Genomic DNA, 14830 nt, shown 5'->3' with positions numbered 1-14830 from the left:
CTCTACTGCCTCAGAGAGGCTACATTTTACTCAGACTGGTCAGAGTTGCTCTCTTTACCTGAGCCCAAGTAAATGCTGGTTCATTGTAAGAGCTATTTCTGCACTGCCAATGTCAAATAAACGTGAATCAAGGTTCTGGTTCCATCGCAATTCGACAAATGAATAGCACAATGGCAGACAAGCACATCACAGTATCACATCTGATTACCGGATACCAACAGAAGTAACAAAGAACTGCCAAGATTTGGGCTCTGACATTCACAACCCCACAACCCAATGCCAAAAAGGGTGCAATTGTTGTGAAACCCTACCAAAAGCACAAGTTACTACTTGTGTAACGATATATCTGTAAGAGACATTAGTTAGTGATAGATTCCTTACCTTAGACTATCCCCAGGCATCAGACTGGATCCGGAAATTTTTGCGTAGCAATACCCCTGCGCGTCGGTAGGCGTCGTCTGCGGCTCCGCGTCCGTCATCGGCGTCGTGAGCGCCGGAATGACGTCGTCGGAGTACTTAGACGGCGCCCATGCGCGCTGACGTCAGTTCTTCTTTTTTCCGCGCCAGCTAGCGCAGATCCGGAAGAAGCTCTACCTCCAGTCAATTTTTGACTGAACTTTTTGATCCTTTTGATCTCTCATTTTTGTCGAGTTCTCGACTCGATCGGTGCCAGGGATGCCCGGGTTCAAGCCTTGCTCGAAGTGCGATTGACTCATGTCGGTCACGGACCCCCATCGCCTGAAGTGCTTAGGCCTCGACCACGACGATCGGACCTGCTCCGACTGCCGGGCCCTGACGTCGAAGGCTAGGCGGGAGCGGTCCCGCAAGCGTCTCAAGCTGAGGCAGTCGGCCCGCGCCGCTCCAGGTCCCGGTCCCACGGGAGGTCGAGGGACAGGTCGCGAGGTCGGAGTCATCGAAGCTCCGGAAGTGGACACCGATCGTCTGGTTCCAAGTCCTCAGGTAAGAGACATGAGAGGTCGGAGCGACGCCATCGATCCTCCGACCCGCCCAGACGCTCGCACGATGCGGCCGGGGGCTCGGGCGACACCGCCCACCCGGCTTCGCGGGAGTCGCAAGCGTCGCCGCCTGCCCCACACCTTCGGGTCCCTGGGCACGGCGCGACGCTGGAGGAGGTCGAGAGGTACCTCATGGCCATGAGGGCCCTCCCTCCTCAGTCGGTTCCCATGGCGCCTTCGGGCCAATCGGTTCCGTCTGAGATCCTGAGTTCCGGTGAGATCCTGCGGCGCCGAGACCGAAGTCGCCGGCGGAGTCGGGCCGAAGCACCCGGCGGCGTCGGGGCCAAAGCACCCGGCAACGTCGGAGCCGAAGCACCCGACCCGCTAGGACCTCCGGTCGGGGCCGATGAACCCGAAGGCGCCACGGAACCCAACTGAGGAGGGAGGGACCTCATGGCCATGAGGTACCGCTCGATCTCCTCTGCGTCGCGCTGTGCCCAGGGACCCGAAGGTGTGGGGCAGGCGGCGACGCTTGCGACTCCCGCGGAGCCGCGTGGGTGGTGTCGCCCGAGCCCCCGGCCGCATCGTGTGAGCGTCGGGGTGGGTCGGAGGAACGATGACGTCGCTCCGACCTCTCATGCCTCTTACCTGAGGACTTGGAACCTGACGACCGGTGTCCACTCCCGGAGCTCCGTTGACTCCGACCTTGCGACCTGTCCCTCGACCTCCTGTGGGACCGGGACCGGGACTTGGAGCGGCGCGGGCTGACTGCCGCAGCTCGAGTCGCTTACGGGACCGCTCCCGTCTAGCCTTCGACGTCAATGCCCGGCAGTCGGAGCTGGTTGGATCGTCATGGTAGAGGCCTAAGCACTTCAGGCACCGGCGATGGGGGTCCGTGACCGACATCAGTCGATCACACTTCGAGCAGGGCGTGAACCCGGGCATCCCTACCGGCACCAATAGAGTCGAAGACTCGAAGAAAAGAGTGATCAAAAGATCAAAAAAGTTCAGTCAAAAAATTACTGGGGGTAGAGCTTCTCCGGATCTGCGCTAGCTGGCGCGGAAAAAAGAAGAACTGACGTCAGCGCGCATGGGCGGCGTCTAAGTACTCCGACGACGTCATTCCGGCGCTAACGACGACGGACGCGGAGCCGCAGACGACGCCTACCGACGCGCAGGGGTATTGCTATGCAAAAATTCCCGGATCTAGTCTGAAGCCTGGGGATATTCTAAGGTAAGGAATCTATCACTAACGTGTCTCTTTCAGATTCACCTAGTGACTTCTCCTCCACCTTTCTCCATTCCATTTTACATGAGGAGATTAATACAGCAAGTAAGGAACATGTTGCTCAGATGTAAGATTTGTTGTTAAATGGTAAAGCACCAGAGATTGCCGTGTGTAATTTAGGTAGCTGTGTCAGGAGTCTGTTATGGTGTGTACTGGTTGTGAGTACTGGTGGTGAAAGAGAATGCTGGAAGAGACAGCACGCTAATACAGTGCATTAAATTACAAGTAAAAACTACGCAAAATAGAGATGGCAAATGTCGATTAGTTCCCAGTCATTGAGAGAGGTCATGAAGTTTTAAGACTGTTTGGTCATTTCCAGTCTACCATATACAGGAAGGAATGTCAGGGAAAAGGGACATCTTTGAGATGGGAAGGAAAGTTACTCATCTGTAATTCTAGTTGTCTTGGGTATTCTCTCCAAAACCCTAAAAAGTATATCTGCGAGAACACCCAAGAAACATGCTATGAATACCAAAAAACATTCATATAAAAGAGTGTAAGGAATTGCCTCTTTTTGTACGGTCAGTCCCAAGTTTTACAATTGATGCTGCTCGTTTTTTGACTCTGAGTGAACTGTGGCCTGCTAATCAGACCTCAGTGCCAGTGCCCTAACCCTAAAGTGTATGTCGTATTGGCTGTGCCCAATTGGAAATGATTAAGTTGCCTGTAAGTCCCTAGTATATGGTACCCTGGTACCCAGGAAATGTAAGTTAGAGGAGTACCCCTGGGCTTGCAGCACTGGTTGTGCCATCCTGGAGGTCCCCCAAGTAAAACGAATTCCCCAGTCAGCAACTGCTAGCCCGACTTTGCAACTGAAAGCAATGACAAAGCCACTACTTCCCATGTACATCTGTGTAAGTCACACCTGTGGTACAGATGACACGGGCAGGACATGTATTTCACAAGTCCTGACAGTAAACACACAAAACAAGTTTTTAGTGTGAAGAGAGTTGGTCGCCCATATTGGCAAGTTCAGGGTTACACACTGACCACTCACCTGTGCTAACTCCTGAACGGTGCAACCATAGTGGGCACTTCAAGGTGTCAAACAACTTGCTAGATTAAGCTTGACTTACATCTCAAGTCGAGATTAATGTAACTTGGTGCAGTGTGCATCTTTTACAGAGCTGCCACATTCTTGCCCTTAAAAAATCCTGTGCCTTCCCCCACAAGAAAAGCTTTCTGCTCTCCTGGAGAGACATGCCAGCGACTGAGCAAGGAGAAAAACATTGGATTGCAGGCCCAGAAGGTGTTACCTCCATCCTGCAGGAAGCCCCTTGGGTATCAGTCCCAAAAAGCAGGCTTCAAAGGAGAAGCCACCTTCCAGGAGCAGATGTATCACACTAGGGAGGAGTGATGCCCCACTTTAGGCTGGCACAGGGAGCAGAGAGGGAAAAGAAGTTGCCAAACTGGTTTCCCGAGCGGTTGTGTAGGAAAGTGACTCTATATATACTGTACCAAAGTCTCCAGAGGTTTGGCAGAGGCTAAAGTTACATATAGCCTTACTCTCTAAGGTGGTAGCTTGGTCGAGCAGTAAGGCAGTATCAGAGGACAGTGTAAAGCATGTGTTGTACACACTCAGTCAGCAAATGGTCTCACACACTCAAGAACTGAAGTCTAGGCCAATGGTTTTGTATCAAAAGACATAGTTGTTTTATTTTAGAACCAACAAGGTATCAAAATATACTTTCTCAGGATGAGTTACTTTAGTTAAAAACTTTTCCAATAGGCAATAGACTTTTTTAATGCAATAGTTACAGTTTGTGGCAATAGACAACACAATTTCAAAAACAATGCAACAGTGAGCTCAATGGGAATTTCTGGTTAAATGCAATTAGTTAGTTTTAAGTTTCAAGTCAAGTTTCAAGTTTTATTTTTTATGATAACGGAACTCTATCGAGATCCACATAACAGTTTATCAATAAAAAGAAAAAAACAACATTAATTACATAATTAAATAGAAATGTCAATACAATGTTAAAAAACATTTAAAGAAAGAGAACAATTTAAAACAAAACATTTCGTTCGGAGGATTAAACATAGCTACAATGAAATCATAAGCAGTAAAAATACCCAGCTGAAAACACAAAGGTTTTAACCATTTACGTCTGTGTACCATAAGGGCTGGGCAAACAAAAACAACATGGTATAAATCCTGGGAATAAAGTTTACAAAGATCACAGATATCTGTACCACCATGCCATTTAAACAATAAACAATTCAATGGAAGTAAATCATATCTCAACAAAAAAATAAATCGCCTAACTGCATGAGGAAGATTCCAACCTAAATATGGTTGAAGTTTTTTAATTTCACAAGAGTTACCGAGGGGGAACATTCCTCTCTTAGATTTTCGGATCGTACTGTCAGCTCTAAAACTCAACTCCCAAGACGAGGTCTTTAAAGATAACTTTAGTTGGGGAGCTGATAGTGTAAAAAGACTTTGTTCATCTATCTGTAATAAAGAAATTGCCTGTCTGAAGTTCCTTACAATAGAGGAGTAAACATTATAAGAACCCAACAACTCATTCTTTATTAGAAACCTCAGGGTGCCTGGCTTTCCTTCAGCAATATTAAAAACCCATCGCACCACACTCGCTACTGCCTGGGACCGTGCACTACGCAAACCAAATTCTTGTCTTAACGAAGACGTAGAGCTTGCAGTATTTACAGAGGCTAAATTACGAAGAATTCTTCCTTCAATAGAATCCAAGAATTTCCAGCATGCCATGTCCACTATTTCCAGTCCGTAGATTAGAGATGCGGGGATTTTTGCCCGATAGACTTCGAGCAATATGGAAAAATGCCTCCGACCTGTCGCTTTGTATAAGGAGATAAGACTCTTCCCTTGAGCGAGAGCTTTCCTACCATTTTTCTCTGTATGGGTTTTTTCTGATAGATTACTCGTGACTATCTTCCCAAGAAAGGGGTAGGATTTAACTACTTCTAGTCTTTCACCCCCGACAGACCAGTAATAATCGATGTATTTAGGTTTTCTCCTTCCACAGAAGCACATTATTTTACTTTTTGAGGTATTAATTTTTAAAAAGTGGGCCTCGGAGTAGGAGTTAAAACTTTTTAAACGATTATTCAGACCCTTTGGGGTGAGATCCAGAATTAAAATATTGTCGGCATACATTAAGCATGCAATGGGTGATCCTCCTAATACAGGGGCAATACCATTGCTCGTAGATAATATGGCTTTAGGTAAATCAGCAATGTATAGGGAAAATAACAGGGGCGCCAACAGGCAGCCCTGTTTAAGCCCATTATTGGTAGGTATTATCCTGGAAAGTCCTCTATCACCACCCATTAAAACTCTGCACCAGGTGTCTGTATGGAGTGCGATAACTAGTTTCAATAAGCTCGGGGGCATTCCTAACTTTATTAGCTTACTCCAAAGCAAAACTCTTTCCACCTTATCAAAGGCCGTAGAGAAGTCAATAAATGCTCCATAAATACCTCCTCTACGGACTGTGACATATTTTTCGATCAAGATTTGGAGAGCGGTAGAATTATCTAAGGTACCGTGTTGTTTTCTAAAGCCAGTCTGCTCTAGTGGGAGAATTGCGGACATGGTCACCCAGTCATTTATAGAATTCAATAGACATTTGGTGAAGACCTTGCCTATAGCGTCTAGGAGAGCTATTTGTCTATAATTTTCAGGTGAATCCCTGGCGCCCTTTTTGTAGATAGGGATTAACAAGCTCCCTTTCCAAGAGTGTGGAACAATGCCATTATTATAACAAGCTTTAAAAACAGGGTATAGAATTTTCCCCCATAAGGCACTATGAGTTTTCAATACTGAAATTGGAATTTCATCTGGGCCTAAGGCACCGGACGAACGGAGAGCTTTAATTGCGGCTTCAATTTCTAATTCGGAAGGAGGATCATAAGGAAATAAATCTTCCTGCAATTTATTAAGATCAAACTCCTCACCATTACTACTATATAGACCCTGAACAAAATCTACCCAAGTCTGCTCATTTATTGATATCGGAGAAGGTCTGGATCTCACCCCACAACCCTCCCCGATTAATGACCAAAAGGTCTTAGTTCGACCACTCTTAGCTGCTTCACGGAGTTTACACCAAAGAGCATCTTCCTTCTCACATTTTAATCTGACCTTCAGCCTATTTCTTCTCCTCTTCAAAAGTGAGATTCTTTGTCTACGGTCTGGGGTGGGAAAAAGGTATTGGGCCCTTACCAACTTATTTATTTCCTTATTTAAATTAAGAAGATCAGAGGGAATTTTGGGCATTACCTTAGCTGTTAGAGGCTTTTGAGCTTTTAGTTTTAAGATTTGTAAAAATGACGTAAAGCAGCCTAGTTCTCTGCCTTCCCATAAAGTTAAGTTATCTACTGTATATTCCAGTAAATTGGACAGATTTTTAATAGTCCCGGAATTCCAGTAGCACTTCCTGTTTTTAACATTAAAGTTCAATAAATCATCCCCAATTTTCCAATGATTTATTTGAGGAGATGATACATTCAACTTCAAAATCAATACATTATGATCACTAAGATCAGTGGCTAACACTATCAAGTCCTTCAAGAAACTAAAAAATGTGCTATCGACAATCACGTAATCCAAAATCGAACCACCATTCCCTGATTTATGTGTTAGATGAGCAGGGCTGTCAGAGGAAAACCTCCCATTGGCTATAATACAGTCTGCTTCGATTAAGCTCTCCAGGATTAATTTCCCTCTTTATTTGTTTTAATGTTCTTTGGGAATATGGCTTTTGGTATCTGGAACATTTCCTCCTTTGTTTTATTTCTAAATAACTCTAAAGCTCCATTGGATATTTTTGCATTTAAATCACCCACCAGTATAATGTATGGGGGGGAACAAGATTCCTGTAAGTTGAGGATAAAAGAGCAGATCTTCTTAATACCACAGTTATATTTTAAGTCAGGAGGTAAATAAGCATTTATTATTATGACTGATTTGTTCGAACTATCATTCACAAATTTTTTTAAAGTGATCGCCTGGAATAATTTGTTCGAATCTACAAAGTGGGTATAATTCCATTTAATTTTGTTTGATAATAAACAAGCTAGCCCACCTTTCGCTCGGCCTCCTATAGAGGGAGTGGCACTACTCTCCAGGACATAATAATCTTTCACAACCGGTAAGTTCCCTATCAGCCAGGTTTCCTGTAAACAGATTATATCTGTATCTAAAGAGTTTAAAAATAGCAATTTATCGGAACTCTGGGTTAAACCAGCAACGTTCCATGAAATTATTTTTAAATTATCGCTAAAGATTAGGATTTACTCCGGATGAGAGACCCGATTTATTCGACAGAATAGAGGGTAACCAACTCCACTCAAAATCGGCATCTTTTACCCTAGTCTGTTTTAACGGGAGCGGATTATTAACTGTCACTTGCCGCTTATTTTTTAATATCCGTATTTTCAACTCTTCAGTCTTTACAGGAAGACTGTCCGAAGAATAGGCTTTTAACCCCTGATAGGTTAACAATCCTTTGCAATTTTGGCCGATTATTGTGGCCGGTATGTAAGTATCAACATCGATTCCTCTTATTTGAAATTCTTCTGCCCACTGAAGAATATGATTTAATACCAATTTAGAGTAAAATTTCACATGAGCTATCTTTCCATTTTTCGAAGTTATTAGATTTACAACGTCTATCTACCGAATGGATTAATTTTAGACTATTTCCTGAAAGCAATTAACTAGTACAGATCTATTTAAAATAAGGTCTGGATCAAAGATGGGAATAAAATCAAGAAAGAGAGTATCTACATGTTCTCTAATCTTGGGGGCTGTCTTACATGTAGTTTCAGGTACAACAACTTGTGAAAAAGGAATAGCCAAGGGATCAAGAATTGCTCTTGAAACAGAATCAGAGGCGGGGATTAAGTTTAAATCATTTACAATAGTACGTTTAACATCAGTATATTGCTGATTTGTATGGCTTATTAGTTCTTGTTGTACTGCTGTAGAAATTACCTTTGGACTTGCCACTTGTTCATGCGATAAATTAAGATCCGAATCCACAAGATTGGAGTTGTTCATTAGAGAATCTTTAACATTTTCAAAAATAATTTTCCGTTGCCTCTTTTTATAGAATCTACGATTTAATTTTCTTTTTTTCCCTCGTTTTTTAGATACTATTATTTCGGATTTATTCTCATCTGACGGAGGAGCTTTGTCCGATAAAGCCAACTGATTTTGTGTTTCTTTATTTGTTTGGGGGAAAAAAATAGGAAAGATAGGAGGTAAGGTATTACACTCTTTATTCTCCATAAGTGGAGATATCTTAATCTCTTGTCCAATGAGAGCAGCACAATTATTTTTAATTAGATTCTCATTCCTTTGAATGGAAGAGTGGATCGGGGCTATAAGGTCTGTATTAGTCTTACCCAGAGGATCAGACGCAGTAGGCAGATCAGTAATTATTTTATCCTTTATTTCACATTGTTGTTCCTCACCTAAATTTTTAGGGGAATTTGTTATTTTTGGATAGATGATATCTTCCAGTCCTGTATGATTACTCAATAGTGCCTTTAGGATCAGGGTTACTGTATCAAAGACGTTGTCTGATCCATTTACTAATTTTTCCAAAAGCATTAAAATAGAAGAAATTAGTCGCTCTAGGGTAGTTAAGGAATCGGAGATTACGTTATTTTCTCGTGCATAAGAATTATGTCGATCATTATCTTGATTTTGGTCGTGGGAGGGACTAACAAATAGATTCATTTCTGGGGTAGAAAAATCAGATTTATGAGAGGGTGTGCTGCTGTATAGATGCAACACAGGAGTAGCCATAATATCCTGTCGTGTGGTAAGATTCTGAATTAAAACTTTCTGGGACTCAAGATTAATATCAGGAAGAGTGTAGTCCTCTGGAGGAATATGCAGCGGGGTAGACGAACCAGGACATATATTTTGTTCATTATTTAAAAAGGGAGAAGGATTATGCGCTATAGCTATTACTGGGGAACCTCGATCTACCACTTTAGTTGCCAAATTTTGGATTTCTGGAGGGAGAACTATATCTTGTTCTTGATTCTTATAGGTTAACACCTCAGGGTGAAATGGGGCTGTAACACCTGGCGAGATACTATCTATCTTATTCATATAGAAGTCTTGTACCGGACCTTTAGTACTAATAATAGTATTTTCAGAAATGACTTCTTCTCGATCCACTTTGTCTTTACCCTTATCCCATAATGAATATAACTGGCATGTACTTTTTACTTTTAGAGCTGGCCCATTTCTATTTCGCAAAGGATTTGATTTGGTTTTAGAACAAGCTCTACCGACTAGTACTCGCCCGGATCTTAGTTTCTTAGTAGTCATCTTATATATGAGGGGAGTGGACAAAATGTGGGTCACAATACAATCCAATGAATAACAATAATATAATATTGAACAGTGAGAATAGTAATAAATGTTACCAGAATTAACCTAAATAAGAGATAAAAGGGATGTGAACCAGCCCAGCCTCTATCAGTCTCTGTCGGTCGCAGTCGGTCCCGCCCTTGTCCCGGGCTTCTCCCGGCGCCCTCCCGCGCGCTCCCGCGCAGCGGGACCCTTCGACTGCTATTGAACTATTTGAGCTAAGGGGGGAGGAGCCGGCAGGGAGAGCGCCCCAGCTGGTCTCAATTTGGGGAGGTTGCTGGCGCTCCTGGGACAGGTAGTCCTGCGCCAGCAACAGCTCGCAGCCCTGCTTCTCTCTCTTTCCCTCGTTAAGGCTGTGAGTCCGCCTTCCTCGAAGCGGGACCCGCGGAGCGGGTACCGCAAGAAGTGGGTTGAAGGAAATTAAAACAAAAGGCTCTGCAAGATGTAGCAACAGCGTCCAAGGCAGAGAGGAATCCACCGGTAAGCAGAGGGTGAAAGGCTTATCAGCACGGCTGGTGCGAGGGAGGAGCCGGCAGGGAGAGCGCCCCAGCTGGTCTCAATTTGGGGAGGTTGCTGGCGCTCCTGGGACAGGTAGTCCTGCGCCAGCAACAGCTCGCAGCCCTGCTTCTCTCTCTTTCCCTCGTTAAAGCTGTGAGTCCGCCTTCCTCGAAGCGGGACCCGCGGAGCGGGTACCGCAAGAAGTGGGTTGAAGGAAATTAAAACAAAAGGCTCTGCAAGATGTAGCAACAGCGTCCAAGGCAGAGAGGAATCCACCGGTAAGCAGAGGGTGAAAGGCTTATCAGCACGGCTGGTGCGAGGGAGGAGCCGGCAGGGAGCGCGCCCCAGCTGGTCTCAATTTGGGGAGGTTGCTGGCGCTCCTGGGACAGGTAGTCCTGCGCCAGCAACAGCTCGCAGCCCTGCTTCTCTCTCTTTCCCTCGTTAAAGCTGTGAGTCCGCCTTCCTCGAAGCGGGACCCGCGGAGCGGGTACCGCAAGAAGTGGGTTGAAGGAAATTAAAACAAAAGGCTCTGCAAGATGTAGCAACAGCGTCCAAGGCAGAGAGGAATGCAATTAGTTACTTTGCAGATTACTTTTCTAACCACCGGACTGGATCCTAGATTCAGTCCCAGGACATGAGCTGTAAACAGTTAAGTAAAAGCGTTTTGGTTACAGTAGTGATTTTTAAGGATTATTATTGTATTTTAAAAGTTGACACTTAGAAACTTTTTCAGTTGAAATTACCAATGTTATCCTATGGAAGGAAATTCAATCTGCAGGTAAAGTATGTTCACGTTACTTTTGTAATCCAATGCAGGACTCCTAGGTTCAGCACTGGGACATCTATCTAAAGCAGGCAAGTAATTACGCTTTTTATCGATGGCACGATTTTTAGAGAATATTTGTATGTTTCAAAAATCGACACAAACTTTTTCAGCAAAAAGCAGACAATGATACCCTATGGAAGGAAAAGCAAGTTACTGGTAAGTACGGTTAGAATTACTTTTCAGGGTCAGTGCTGGGCTCAAAGATGCATCACTGAGGTCTCTCCTGATAGCAGGTGAGTAAATCGGAATTCGTAGTTAGGTTGATTTTAGATGAATATTTTAAAGTTCCAAAACTCCACACACAGAAGAATTTCTAAGTGAAACCAGCTAATGTTAGCCTACAGAAGAAAAGTGAGTTATCAGCTTTTGGGAAGTACTCGACTGGCAGAGTTAAGGTTCTGGGCATAGACTCAGGGGTCTCCCAGGGTCAGGTAGGTACAGTTGGTACACCCTCAGCGGCACAGGGGCAGCCGGGTGCAGTGGTAGTTAGGCCCAATGTTATCCATTGAGAGGCAGGGGTCCTTCGGTTGGAGGCTGCTGGCTAGCAGGCCACGCGGCAGTGGGAGCTGGGCTCCTGGTCACTTGCTCAGGGCAAATGGGGAAATAGGATAGGACTAAGGTTGCACTGCCAGGGGTACTCGGGCGGCTGGATGCAGGGGGCTTTTGAGCCGTCAGGCGCTCAATGTTATTCAATCGAGATCTTGAAAAGGGAACAAAGGCTGCAGGCTCTGGGACGGTGGATCTTCTGGAGCGACCAACACTTCGAGGGGTAAGTTAGGATCTTGGAGGGTAGGTAGGCAACCCGGAGATGGGTACTGGAGACCGGGTTGCGCCCGGTGCAGGGGTGTCTTTGGACGTCAGGAACTCTTACCGTTTGCTGGTCACGGTGTGAGGGGTCCGTGGTTCTGAGTCTGCAGGCGGCGTCTGGGTCGTCGAGGAGGGTCCTTGGGCACTCACAGGTGAGAATCGCCGGGTGGGTGTCCTCAGGGACTTCATCCACTTGGGCACAGGCTGGGCTCGGCAGGTGCAGAGTGGTCTGGATTTGCGGTTCCTAGCTGGCACTAGGGGTATTGCTGTTTGAGCAGAAACACTGCTCATGGGAGTCCCAGTCTTTAAGAGGGTCAAGGCAATCAGGTCCTACGGGGTTCTTGAGGTTGCTGTCCACAGGAGACGCCGGGATTCAGCAGGAGGAGGTTCAAGGATCAACAGGCCTGTAGGGCTGGGGCCAAGTCAGTTGGTGTCGTCCTCTTGTTAGCAGCTGCACAGCAGGTCTTCTTGGTCTTTTCTTGTTTCGAAATCGGGATCTGAGGAAGGAAGGTTCAGGGTGCACCTAAATACTACATTTAGGGGTGTTATAGGTAGGGGAATAGTAGGGACCAATAGGTCCTTGTCCTGGGGTGAGTACACACCCTATCCAGCTCCTCTCCTCTGGGAGATGGGCAGGAGCCTATCTGATTGGGCAGGGCTCCCCATCCTTAAGATGGCCGGAGCCCGGAGTTGTGCTTCACCTCGCCTCTCCCACCTGAGGGGTGGAGTGGGCACAAGCTGGCACACCCCCTTTCCTCACGTAGGGTTTCCCCGCCAGTCTTCCCGCCAGAGTAGGGGTCAGAACTGGTGGGGGCCAGTTGCTGAGTACAGCAAGTGGTCTGGAGAAGCTCACAAAGGCGGTATGCTTTTGAAGCTTCCCCCTGCCCATCCTGTGGGAAGGAGACCTAGCACCTCACCCAGGATGTGCATTGCTGCAGTCCCAGGAGAGCGGGGGCTCTCCACCCAGGGGTCCAGCAACATGTCTGCTGTGTGGCAGCCTAGGCAGCCTCTCAGACCAGACGTGGATTGTAGGTTAGGTTTCAGGGGGCATCTCAAATGCCCTCTGTAGTGCATTTTACATTAAATCCCACACTGGCATCAGTGTGGGTTTAATGTGTTGAGAAGTTTGATATCAAACTTGTCAGTCTTCAGTGTAGCCATTAAGGTGCTGTGGAGTTCGCAATGACAACCTCCCAGCACCATATACTCTTAATGGCATCACTAGTGCCCAGGAATGGCCCTGGGTACTGCAGGGGCACAGGCCTACTGCAGCTGTGCCCACACCACTGGCATAAGGCACCCAGCTAGAGGGGTGACTAATGTATGCCAGGGTAGTGGGTTTGTGGGCATGGCACACAAGGATGTGTTCCATGTCGACTCTTTGTTTAGGTCTGCACCAGGACACTCAGTCTTGAAAGGCAGGGTGTGAGTGTCAGGGTGCAGGGCCCCTAAGGGTGGCACAATAAGTGCTGCAGCCCTTAGGGGTCTTCTCTGGTCACAAAGCCCTGGGTACCTAGGGTACCCTTTACCAGGGGCTAACATGTGGCCAGAGAGGCCAATTGGGTTTTAGCTTCAATACAGTTTTTGGGAAGGAACACAGGCCTTGGGCACCTGATTGGCAGAGCCCAGGGCACACTCAGCCAAAGCACATCAGCAATTCAGCAAAAAGTGGGGGTGTACCATGCAAGAAAGATGGCACTTCCTCACAGAGTGTAAACCTAAAGTAGCCATACACCAAGGGTGGGCTAGGGAGGTCTGAACACAGAGAGAGGTGTCATGTCATTATGGGAGTGGGAAGAATGGTGATTCCTGGGAAGCAAGATGCCACACTCCACAGGAAGTGATCACCAGGTGTTAGACAATTTAGTAGTCCATTGGCTGCCAACCGCAGCCTACCCTGAGGGCATTTTCCATGCATAAGAGGGTTATCCCTGGCACCCAGACCTTAGATATCTAGGGACTGCAAGAAGGATCAAAGGATGACTTCCCTGCTGCACTGTAGCCAGCAAAGAGATGCTGCACCGTCGAGGACAGCACCTGACGACTAGAGGAGAGGGGCACGGTCTGCCGTGTCCTGCTCAAGGAGAAGCTGTATCCAGAGTCCAGCTAAACCAAGCACTACAATGGCCATCTGACTGGCCTCCTGTTCGCAGCTCACAGGCACAACAGCTGAAGAAGCCAGCTCAGACACGGTGGCCAAAAGTCTTCAAATGCTACCACAGCTGCCAGGCAGCACCAGGGACAAAGGCCAAACACAGAGCTCCATCACGGTTCGTGGAGCTCGCAAGTGATATGGAAGGCTACTGGGAACCTCAGAAGGTGAGTTATCAACCCAGGAAGGATGGGCCTGTGACCGCGACACTGGGTGACTAGTAGCCCAGTGGCGACTGGATGTTTGACAGACTGGAGAGGACTTTGTGGGACGTCGACCATACAGCCAGTACCTCCTCATCAACTGGAATACCTGCAGGAAAACCCCATCAACCACATCGCATCCACAGCATCCTTAGAGCATCCTCAGCATCCTTCATCCCTTTCTTCTTGACCCCTCCATAGGAGTCCATTGCAGCACAGATAAAGTAACTGAACTGGTGGAGGACTGCTTCTTCTGTGGAGGTAACTGTTTAAGAGCCTTGCTAGTTCCCCTGACTAGCTCCCTACCAGAGTTGGTCCCAAGTACTTCTACCCGACCACATTGACACTTACCCAAATTTCTTTGAAAAAGGTTCTAGTGTCAAATGAGTTGAATTTGCCAAGGCTTGCTTGCAGTTGAGTGAATATATTTATTTATTTATTACTTGTAAAAAGCATATCTACGGAACCCTCTAGTGGATCTTTTACGTTCTACTGTCTAAATTCTTATAAAAATACAGTCTATTTTTATACACAAACCTCCAAGTCACCCCAGCATAGAGGACAACCACCCCCCAAGGAACAAGGGCAAGGCCTAGCCAGATGACCCCCAGTGGGAGGTTAGCAGAGGGGCCAGAACCCTCAGCAGCAAGAGGAAGGAAGGAAGGGAGGGAGGGAAGACTGAGATTAAAGGCAAACCCCCCAAACCTGGAGTAGCCAGAGCAGCG

General features: G+C 46.5%; 1 protein-coding gene across 4 annotated transcripts in view; it reads right to left on the bottom strand.

Moving 5' to 3' along the window:
* The window catches only part of KMT2D (lysine methyltransferase 2D), a 1692256-nt gene that overhangs the window by 1009751 nt on the left and 667675 nt on the right, over window positions 1-14830 (bottom strand). The gene's annotated exons all lie outside the window — the stretch shown is intronic.

This window comes from Lissotriton vulgaris, chromosome 1_1 (genome assembly GCF_964263255.1).
Source record: "Lissotriton vulgaris chromosome 1_1, aLisVul1.2, whole genome shotgun sequence".
Taxonomy (NCBI): domain Eukaryota; kingdom Metazoa; phylum Chordata; class Amphibia; order Caudata; family Salamandridae; genus Lissotriton; species Lissotriton vulgaris.
Note: the sequence above shows the minus strand (reverse complement) of the source record. Positions and strands in the feature narration are given on the sequence as shown.